The 9,907-nt window shown below is 50.1% G+C and overlaps 1 long non-coding RNA gene across 4 annotated transcripts; it reads left to right on the top strand.

The window, feature by feature from the left end:
• Positions 1–582: 582 nt before the first annotated feature.
• LOC124527843 (uncharacterized) lies at positions 583–9,660 on the top strand. Of its 4 annotated transcripts, none has more exons than XR_006966007.1 (4): positions 583–4,105; positions 6,935–7,109; positions 7,220–7,637; positions 7,951–9,660. It is a non-coding gene; the product is annotated as an uncharacterized LOC124527843 (long non-coding RNA). The 4 variants fall into 4 exon arrangements; XR_006966008.1 differs by having other exon boundaries at positions 584–3,784; positions 4,018–4,105; positions 7,220–9,660; XR_006966009.1 differs by having other exon boundaries at positions 584–3,774; positions 4,018–4,105; positions 7,220–9,660.
• Positions 9,661–9,907: the final 247 nt, after the last annotated feature.

Here is a 9,907-nt window from a genome sequence, read left to right on the forward strand (position 1 = left end):
CTTTTTTATATTTGCCCATTTGATACTCAGTTTCTTTTCCCTGCCTCCTTTTGGTTCAGTTAGATACTTTTGTACAGCTACTTCTTCACTTTTTCTGGCTTTTGTAACTCCTTGTTTTGTTCATTTGAGATTGCTGTGCCACTTATGTACAGTAAAACTGTGGTTTGCGAGCTTAATTCGTTCCAGAAACATGCTTGTGATGCAAAGCAATTGCATATCAAAGCGAATTTCCCCATAAGAAATGATGGAAACTCAGATGATTTGTTCCACAACCCAAAAATATTTGGATAAAAATGATTATACTGTAATATAATACAAAAGAATAAGAAAATACAAAATATAAAGAAAAACAAATTAACCCGCACTTCCCTTTGAAAACCTTTGTGGCTGGTGCGAGGGAGACAAGAGAGAGGAGGGTTACTGTGTAGGACGACTCTCACTATCACTCACGGAATCACTGCCGTCTGTTGGCTCAACGGAATCTTTTTCTTTTCCCACAACTTTAACAAGGAACCTATCGGGTGACGTTTGCTTTTGCCTCCTTTTGAGGATTTCGCAGAAATGTGACATTGCATCGTCGTTAAACAGATCCATCACTCTCACTGCTACAGCCGTATTCGTCTGGTGCTTTTCTACAATATTTTGCACCGTTTCCCACATTTTACACATCTCCCTAACCTCATTTGAAGTGAGGGATTCCCCCGCCCTTTTCTCCTCCTCCTCTGCAGACGAGACGCAGACGTAGACGTCTCGTAAACTCTTGCAATTTCGGCCGCTCGCATACCTCGTTCGTACTTCTCGGTGATTTCCGTCTCAACTTCCACAGTAAGCATCTCCTTCCCACCGCCTTTCTTTTCCACGTTTTTCTGCATGGGGGCCGCTGTATACACTCACACGGATGTTGACTCAGTACAGTATGAATGAACTCTTGTCATCTACGGTATTTAATGTAAGCGGCAATAAGGCAGCAGAGGAAAGGGTGTGTGTCTGCGGGAAGCCTGACGCAGAATGAGGCAAAGTGCTCCTAAGCTCGCTCTTGTCCGGAAAAGCAAAGGACTGTTCACAGGTGCCTCGAAGTGACAAAAAACACACTAGTGCCAGTTGCGGGCACCTTCCCACGTTCCGAAAAATCACCGATTTCTGCCAGACCCGGTGGCCTGAGACCGAGCATCCGAGTGTGGGGGACGATCACCCACCGTCCCGCAGCGAGAGAAGAGACAGAAGCACCATCGGCTCAGCTGCGATCATGTGATGTTTGGCGTCAGGTACGACTCATATTGCAAGACATCGCTCGTTTATCAGGTTAGGTTTATCAGGAACGTTCGCTTGTCTTGTGGAACGCTCGCAGAAGTGTCACTCCCAAGCTGAGGTTTTAGCACGTATCTTTCATTGGGACCGTGGGCCTCCACTGTCACCTGCTGCCACCGCAGTGTGGGAACCTTATGACAGACAGTAAGCGTCTGTTTCTCCTGTCTAGGTCTTCACGCTATCCGTGTGGCACATTTTACTTTCCAACATCATAGACTCCACGTGTTACTATTAATTTTGTTTCCACAGTTAGTTTATCTCCTGAAGAGATTTAAATGATAACGATGAATCCTGTATATTTGCCACGTGAATCCACAGGAAACGTTTTGAGCCTTGATTTTATCTGTAAAATTAGGTTGTTGAATTTTACGATCTCTGTGATTGTCAGATCGCTGTCTTCTCCACTGAGAGGATTGGGACGATGTGGGATCTGTGTGCGCGTGTGGTGGTTTTTGGATCTTGGTAGACATGGTCTTTATTTTGCGTTGTATAAAGCGTGCGTTTGTGGAACACGCGCGCAGATGTGACACGGTACAGCGTGAAGCAGGCTTCGTGACCCTGTGTGCACCGGACGGGCGCCGGAGGGCCCAGGGTGCGCTGGCCAAGGCCGTGTGCGCAGCCAGGGTCCAGCCCGCCTTTTTCTGGACTCAAACCGGGTGTCAAGTCCAGTTTTCCTTTTGTCTCTGAAGCCAGCGCGCTTTGCCGCCAGGTTGCGCTCCAGCCTCCGTGCAGATGGCTGGAGTGGATTTTACTTAGAATTTTCTTTCTTGGCCACGCACCCAAGTCTAATTCCTACCAGGAGCCAAAAAAAAAAAGGTTTGAGTTCAGTGTAAGCATTTATTTGTACTTGACAGGTATTTACTGTGTGACAGTCAGCATTCTACGTGCTTTATTTAATCACATCCTTAGGAAGCGGACACTTCATCATTCATGGAGCAGGCAGGTAAGGAAACTACAGCACAAAGAAGCTGGCCTGCGTGAGCTCAGTGGTGAGCGGTAGGATTTGGGCTCCAACAAGCGGACTTCAGCTCCTCGGCGCGCCCGGCACGGCGCCCCCACGGCACTGTGTGAGCACAGGCACGGGAGCCACGGCGCCACCAAGGGAGGGCCGGGAAGGGGCCCCGGAGGGAGGCGGGACCAGAGTGCGCGGGACCTTCGTGGGCAGAAGTGAGAGCGGAGCCTACGTCCTCCTCTGCAGGGAGGCCCCGGGCACGAGGACTGTTTTTCACTCTGGATTTGTGCACCAGAAGTGACTCCTAAATCAAGATTTCAAAACAGTTGCTTATTTTTATTCTATGGAAGGCAGTATGTATTCTATTTTTATTAATGTGGGAATAACACTTTTTTTTTTAGCCATTGAGTGCTTTCAAATTTGTTTTCATATACAACGTTCTAGTTCTGAAACATAGATCATTGTCAGATGTTTCCTGACCATCTCATCAAGCCCACATCCTGAAAGCTAATTTCATTCTGAAGAACCTAACAGTCCAAGTACCTTCCTTTCGGAAAACGTTCTGCAGATTCTAGCAAAGTCAACAGCCAAGCCATAAATTTAAATGTAACACAGCCTAGAGGAATAGGAAGCCTGCTTTTGTCACATTGCTTATTTTCGTATTCAAGTAATTTTCTAGAAAAGCCAAAATATTGTACCGGAAACCGATCCTTCGCGGCAATGCAGGCTTAACCTATGGGAGGAATAAATCAAGAAGAGGAAGCACAAATGTATATAAGGCGTTGGTTTCAAGTTCTGGCTGCTCCCCGGAGTTGTTGGGGGGGAAGGGAAGGAGGCGGAGCCACGAGGCGGTCGGCCTGTCAGGGCTCCCCCGGCACAGGGAGGGCGCCTTGGAGTCCGCGTGCAACACGAATGATGGGCAGCGCGCACCATCCGTGGCGGCGTTGACTCCAGGACTCGAGTCGAGGGAGGGCGACTTCCCTCTCGCCAGCAGTGGTCCGGAGGAACAGCGTGCGCGGCTGTAGATTTATGGCTCACGTGCTCTGGACGAATACCGCATCTATTTCCACTTGTGCCGGGAAATTGTGGTAAGCAAAATGAGTTTACCTAAAGGTCTAGTAAGTGTTTCTGGAAATCAAGATGTTTTGGCCCCTGTCCTAGACCTTCTGTTTCCGCAGATGCGTGGAAGATGCTAGAAGTGTGAACTTCCACAAGATCATCTGAGGTTTGGAGTTTTGGGACAGGTGGGCCTCAGATCACGCCGGGAGAGATTCTGCATTAAGTTACTGGGAGCTGGTGTCCTGGCCACCCTTCTGGGAGCTGGTGTCCTGGCCAGCCTGCAGACATTCGTCTCCTGGGTTGTAACCTCTGGCTTCCACCCATTTTCCCCAGAAAACCCACGTGTGTCATTCAGTAGCAAGGATTCGGCTGGGACCCAAGGCTTATTTCTGAGTACAGCGGTGCACCTGCCTGCCTCCTGCCCAGCAAGGGACGGACAGCACCCGCGTCCCAGGGTGAACAGCAGTGAGAAAATTCCAAATTCAGATGTGCTCAAAAATCGCTAGTTACCCTGCCTTAAACACGGGACTCTTCAGTGAGTCCTACTCATTTGTAGGAGATGGTAAAGTCAAGAGGAAGATTGAATTTAGAGCACTTTCTAATGAAATGAAGGTCACACTTGCTTGAACCCAGAATGTCTCAAATTAGGTGGGGAATATAATGACGTGATTTACACAACACCCTCTTACTTTTTACAGATTGTAAGAATATCTTGAAGTGAACAGGGTCTTACAGACATCGGGGCTCCTGGGAACAGTGAAAGAGGCATCTGTCAGATTTTACACGGTCAGTGCATATTCAAGTCTAAAATATCGTGCAGTATAGAAAATGGCAATGAAAACAGTCTCCGTTTTATTACTAATCCTCATCCTGACCATTTTTTTTTTAAGTATGTGAAGGGGAAAGCAAGATAGAGAAAGCAATTTTCTATACTTTGGTATTTTTTTTATAAATAATTTTTTGTTGGGTGCCTGGGGGGCTCAGTCAGTTGAGCGTCCGGCTTCAGCTCAGGTCATGATCTCAGGTTTGTGAGTTCGAGCCCCGTGTCTGGCTCTGTGCTGACAGCTGGAAGCCTGGAGCCTGCTTCAGATTCTGTGTCTCCCTCTCTCTGCCCCTCCCCCGCTTGCATTCTGTCTCTCTCAAAAATAAATAAGTATTTAAAAAAATTAAAAAAATAATTTATTCTCAAGTTAGCTAACATACGGTGTATACAGTGTAGTCTTGGCTTCGGGAGTAGATTCCCATGATTCATCACTTACATACAACACCCAGTGCTCATCCTAACAAGTGCCTTCCTCAGTGTCCATCACCCATTTCCGTGCCACCCAACCCCTGCTCCCTTATCGACCCTCAGATTGTTCCCTTTATTTAAGAGTCTCTTATGGTTTGCCTCCTTCTTTGTTTGTAACTATTTTCTCCCCTTCCCATCCCCCATGGTCTTCTGTTAAGTTTCTCAAATTCCACATATGAGTGAAAACATATGATATCTGTCTTTCTCTGACTGACTGATTTCACTCAGCCTAATACCCTCCAGTTCCATCCACGCTGCTGCAAATGGCCAGATTGCATTCTTTCTCATTGCCAAGTAGTATTCCATTGTATATATAAACCACATCTTCTTTATCCATTCATCCATCGATGGACATTTGGGCTCTTTCCATGCTTAGGCTATTGTTGAAAGTGCTGCTATAAACATTGGGGTGCATGTGCCCCTTTGAGACAGCACACCTGTATCGCTTGGGTGAATTCCTAGTAGCACTGTTGCTGGGTCGTAGGGTAGATCTATTTTTAATTTTTGAGAAACCTCCGCACTGTTTCCCAGAGCGGCTGCACCAGTGTGCATTCCCACCAACAGTGCAAGAGGGTTCCCGTTTCTCCACATCCTCGCCAGCAGCTATAGCCCCCTGATTTGTTGACTTCAGCCACTCTGACCGGTGCGAGGTGGTATCTCAGTGTGGCTTTGAGTTGTATTTCCCTGATGAGGAGTGGCGTTGAGCATCTTTTCATGTGGCGGTTGGTCATCTGGATGTCTTCTTTGGGAGACATTACTTTGATATTTTTAATCAAAACTAAAATATTTTTTGAATAAGAATTAAAAAGGAAAGATTGAAGGTGAACGCAGTCAGTGTTGACGGTTTATCTACAATTGTGTTAAATAAGCATGTGCTCTGAGTCATGTTGGACGGCTGACTCTGTTCCTCCCACAGAGGTACTGTGGTCACACTCACTCAGACCCAGACTGCGGGTCTGTGAGTGTGGACAGGTGCACGCTTGTGTGACCCATGCTGCCTGCAGACGCAGGACTTCCCTTCACTGGGACCTTCCACATGCCTTTCCCAGTCAGTGCCCGCGTCCACACCCGTGAGCAAAGAGCGTCCCAGTGTCAGTCATTTCCAGAACTCCATGGCCACGGGACCTTTGTCTGTGCCGTTACGTGTCGTAGCAGCCACTCCTTTATGTGATGGAGAGCTTTTCTGTCGTGTCAGCCAAGGAGCCTCTGGTGTATCAGTTTGGCGATCGTGAATAAAGCCACTTCTGGAAAGGTCTGGTGGTGATGCGTTCCTGGTTCTCCTGAGCAAGCAGATGGGGGCAGGGCTGCTGGACCGGTGGGGGGATGGAGGGTGGGAGTGGGGCTGCCACGTGCTCAGCCTCAGTACCCACTCGTGAGCTTTCCGGAGTGGGCACCGTTCACATTCTCGCCTGCTCTGCGGCAGCCTTGTTTTGTGAGTCTATTTAATTTTAGCTATTGTGGTATTTTTTTTTAATTAAAATTTTTTGAAACGTTCATTTTCAAGAGACAGAGCACAAGCAGGTGACGGGCAGAGAAAGAGAGAGAGAGAGAGAGAGAGGGAGAGGGAGAGGGAGACACAGAATCTGAGGCAGGCTCCAGGCTCCGAGCTGTCAGCACAGAGCCTGACGCGAGGCTCGAAGTCATGAGCCGTGAGATCATGATCTGAGCCGAAGTCGGATGCTTAACCGACTGAGCCACCCAGGCGCCCCTGTTGTGGGTCAGGAGTCTGGGTGTGGCTCACCGGGTTCTCAGCTCAGGGTCTCCCGGCCGTGACCGAGGTGTTGCCCAGGGCCCTTGCTCAGCCAAGGGTCTCCTGGGACGGATCTCCTTCCGTGCTCGTCGCGTCGTTGGCAGGTTGGGTCCGTGTGGTTGTAGGACCGAGAGCCTCAGATTCTTGCTGGCTACAGACCGGAAGTGGCCATCGGCCGTTAACGGGCCCCTGTTGGCGACCCTTCCTCACGGCTCCCCCCACGACGGTGCCGCAGTCTCGGGTGTAACTGTGCACAGGCTCCGTGCACAGGGCCCCCCACCCTCGGGGAGGGGTCCCGCGGGGCAAGAACACCACGTGTCTGGCCTGCACAGCCACCGTGCATTGACATAGTTTGGGGCACGGAGAAAAGTCCAGTCAAGGTTCTTTTTTTCCCGTGAATATCTGTTTGCTCCAGGAATACGTGCTAAAAATACTTTTTGCACTGAATTTCATTAGTGCCTTCGTTGAAATTCAGTTGACTCTCAGAGTGTGGTGAAGTCTCCTGTTGAATACTTAATCTTTTACAACTTGAAGAGATGGTTTAGCTTCATTAACTGGGTTTATTCTCCCGAAGGTATGCGTGCCACTGTAATCGTCTGGTGAAGAACATTATTCTCCCTCCAAGCACCACCCCCGAAGCGTTTTACAGTCTTCCTGTGATCCCATTGTGAAATTGAAGGCTCATTGATTTGTTCTGGAAAATCACCGTCTAATCACCGGATTATATTGGAATCAACCTCACGCATCTAGTATGGTCACAGTTTTCTTCTTCTACGTCACAGTTTATATTTTTTCCTCCAGGTTTCTAGGTTTTAGGAAAATGTAAGTGATAATTGTTTTCCTCCTCCCCACTGCCCAGTGGATTTGGTCCAAACGCCTCAGCTCGTCCATCCTCAGTCAGGTCCGTCCGGCTTCGCCGAGCCTGCTCCCACCCCGCCATCCAGGCCTGTGCCCCGGGGCTCCGTGCCCAGCCCGGTGGGGTCCGCGCTCTTCTGTGGACACCATCTCCGGAATGCGTTCTCACCGCCGCTGTCGGCCTTCGGACCCCGTTCAAATGCCGTCCCCTGTGACTTTCCGTGAAGTCGAGCCGGCGTCTGACCCTCAGGTGTGAACCGCCAGCTACGGACCTGTGTGCAGCGTGCAGGGCACTGTGCCCTCAGCCTTCCGGTTCAGATGTCGGCTTCTCCACTAGAATTTGAGTCCCTCAGGGAGGGTGGCGTTGTCTTCAGTCTGATCGCCGGAACAGAACAGACGGATGCTCGCTGAATTCGGGTAAAGTAAGTCCATCTGTGTTCTGGTGTCTCATGGCAGCACAGTTATTTCTAACATCTTTACTCATTTCCATGTTGCCTAGAAATTACAGTATTGTTCATCTGAGGGCATTTATCTCATGGATGCAAAAACGCACATCACACAGAATGCTAGAAAATTAACCTCTGAAAGCAGTCTGCTTTGCAACCCTTCAAAATGGTAAATCATTAGAAACACAGAGTGTTTTATGTTTAAAACTTAGGCTATAATACAACCTGGGAGGGTTTCATCACGTACCCACTTGGGAAGTATGACTGACCCTCCTTCGCGACTCTGCAGAGGCTGGCCGTGTGGCCACCACCGTGGCGGAAACAGGGACCGGTGACAAAGGAGCTGTGCACGAACGGCATTCATTTTGCGGCTCCAAGAACTTGAGATGTGGGATCCTCTGACATTGACGTTTTCCAAGGATCCACGCTGCTCCGATACTTCCCGTTGGTTGTACCCCTACTGCATCCCACACTGTTTTCGTGTTTAAAATGGCACGTTCCCAGTAACGATTTGGACCAAGATGCTTGAGCCGCAAGTAGGGCCGTTAAGGAAAGCACGTTGCCGGCAGGTTACGCCTCTTTTTCGCATTTCCTTGCTCAGAGGAATTGCTGGTGTTCGCGGCACACCTCTTATCCTCGCACAGACCGTCAGGTTTCCTTGAGCCGCACACGTCCACGTCCGTCTGCCCGTCTGTCCTGCCGAGCCGCGAAGCTCTTCCAGACCTTGGGGTTGAAGCCGTAAGCCTCAGATGCGTGGACTTCGCGGTCCAGCTTCCGTGGTCACCTCAAGTGGGAAGAGCGTTGCTCTCGGCGACGGCTTCCCTCCTCAGATAATCACGGCCCGTTTGCTCCTCTCTTTGTTGACGTTCAGTCTGAGCTGAACTAGAACGGCAGCGTCTTGGAAGGGACGCGAGGGGCTGGTTTTTCTGTTCCTGGACCCGAAGTGTGGCGTGGCTCGTGGCACTTTCCTGCCGCGTGTCCCCTAACCCGCCCCTGTGCTTGCGACCCAGGCACCCCTCCCAGCTCTGTCCCACGTGGCTTCCGGGTTTGCCGGAAGACGAGATGCCAGGACCGCGTGCCTCCGGGGCCCGCAGGCTGCCACACCGGCCATGGGGAGCCGAGATGCCAGTGCAGGTGCTGAGGCTCCAGTTGTGGCTGTGGCTACGGACGGCTCAGTATGGACAGAGGCTCGGGGCACTCAGTGTCTCAGGAGCCTGACTGCCTTCGGTTCAAGCGGGCAAGCCATTCAGCCGGAGGGGCGCCAGTAACCTGCCATCAAAGATATTTGTGTGTTGAATATTGACGATTCTTTACCACAAGTGGGAGCACGGTAGAGTCTAAAGAACTTAAAATTCTACTCAAGTAGAACAACAGGGGAACTTGAGGCGCTCCGCGATAATCTCCGCCTGCCAGTTGTTTTAAAACGTGCTCAGACGACGCGGGCGTGCTTCCTTGGAGTTTCCAGGATGGGCACGTCAGACACAGAAGGGGGCCGTGTGCACGCTCAGTGATGGTTAGTCACGCGCGTTCATTCGGCAGTGTCTTTGCACAGACGCACATCCGCGTGGAGGAGCTGGCGGGCTGTTGGCATTGAATCTGTTAAATGGTGAAGCTCTAAAGAGTCCGTGGTGCTTTAAGTTTAAATCCATTTTCACATTCAGAAAACGAAATAAACACAGGACAAATTATAGAAAATTAAAGCAGAATCACAAAGTAATTTCATTAAAACATAAGAATTGGAGACATCTGGACAAGCTGTGCAGAGTGGTCCCCAACTCTCCTTTCTCCCAACACCTAACCACAGAGTCACAGAGTTGTTACTGGGGCTGCGGTGAGTATTCAGACCAGCAAGGCTGTCTGCCCCCAGGACTCAGACACAGTTAGATCTCGTCAGAGGGGGTTTTCTAGTCAGCTCTTGTCCATATGCCTTAGTATCACTGTTAAGGAAAGAGCCATGAAATGAAAAATAAAGTCCCTCCTCCGAATGGAAGGAAAGAAAGAAAAGGAAGGAAGTAGGGAGGGAGGGAGGAAGGAAGGAAGGGAGAGAGGGAAGGAAGGAGGGAGGGGGGAGGGAGGAAGGAGGGAGAAAGGGAAGGAAGGAGGAAGGGAGGAAGGAAGGAGGGAGGGAAGGAAGTGGGAGGGAAGGAGGGAGAAAGGGAAGGAGGGAGGGAGGGAGGAAGGAAGGAAGGGAGAGAAAGGGAAGGAAGAGGGAGGGAAGGAAGGTGGGAGGGAGGGAGGAAATGAGG

This window comes from Lynx rufus, unplaced genomic scaffold, assembly GCF_022079265.1.
Source record: "Lynx rufus isolate CCGP_SWC_20201006 ecotype Redwood Valley unplaced genomic scaffold, mLynRuf1.p SCAF_56, whole genome shotgun sequence".
Taxonomy (NCBI): domain Eukaryota; kingdom Metazoa; phylum Chordata; class Mammalia; order Carnivora; family Felidae; genus Lynx; species Lynx rufus.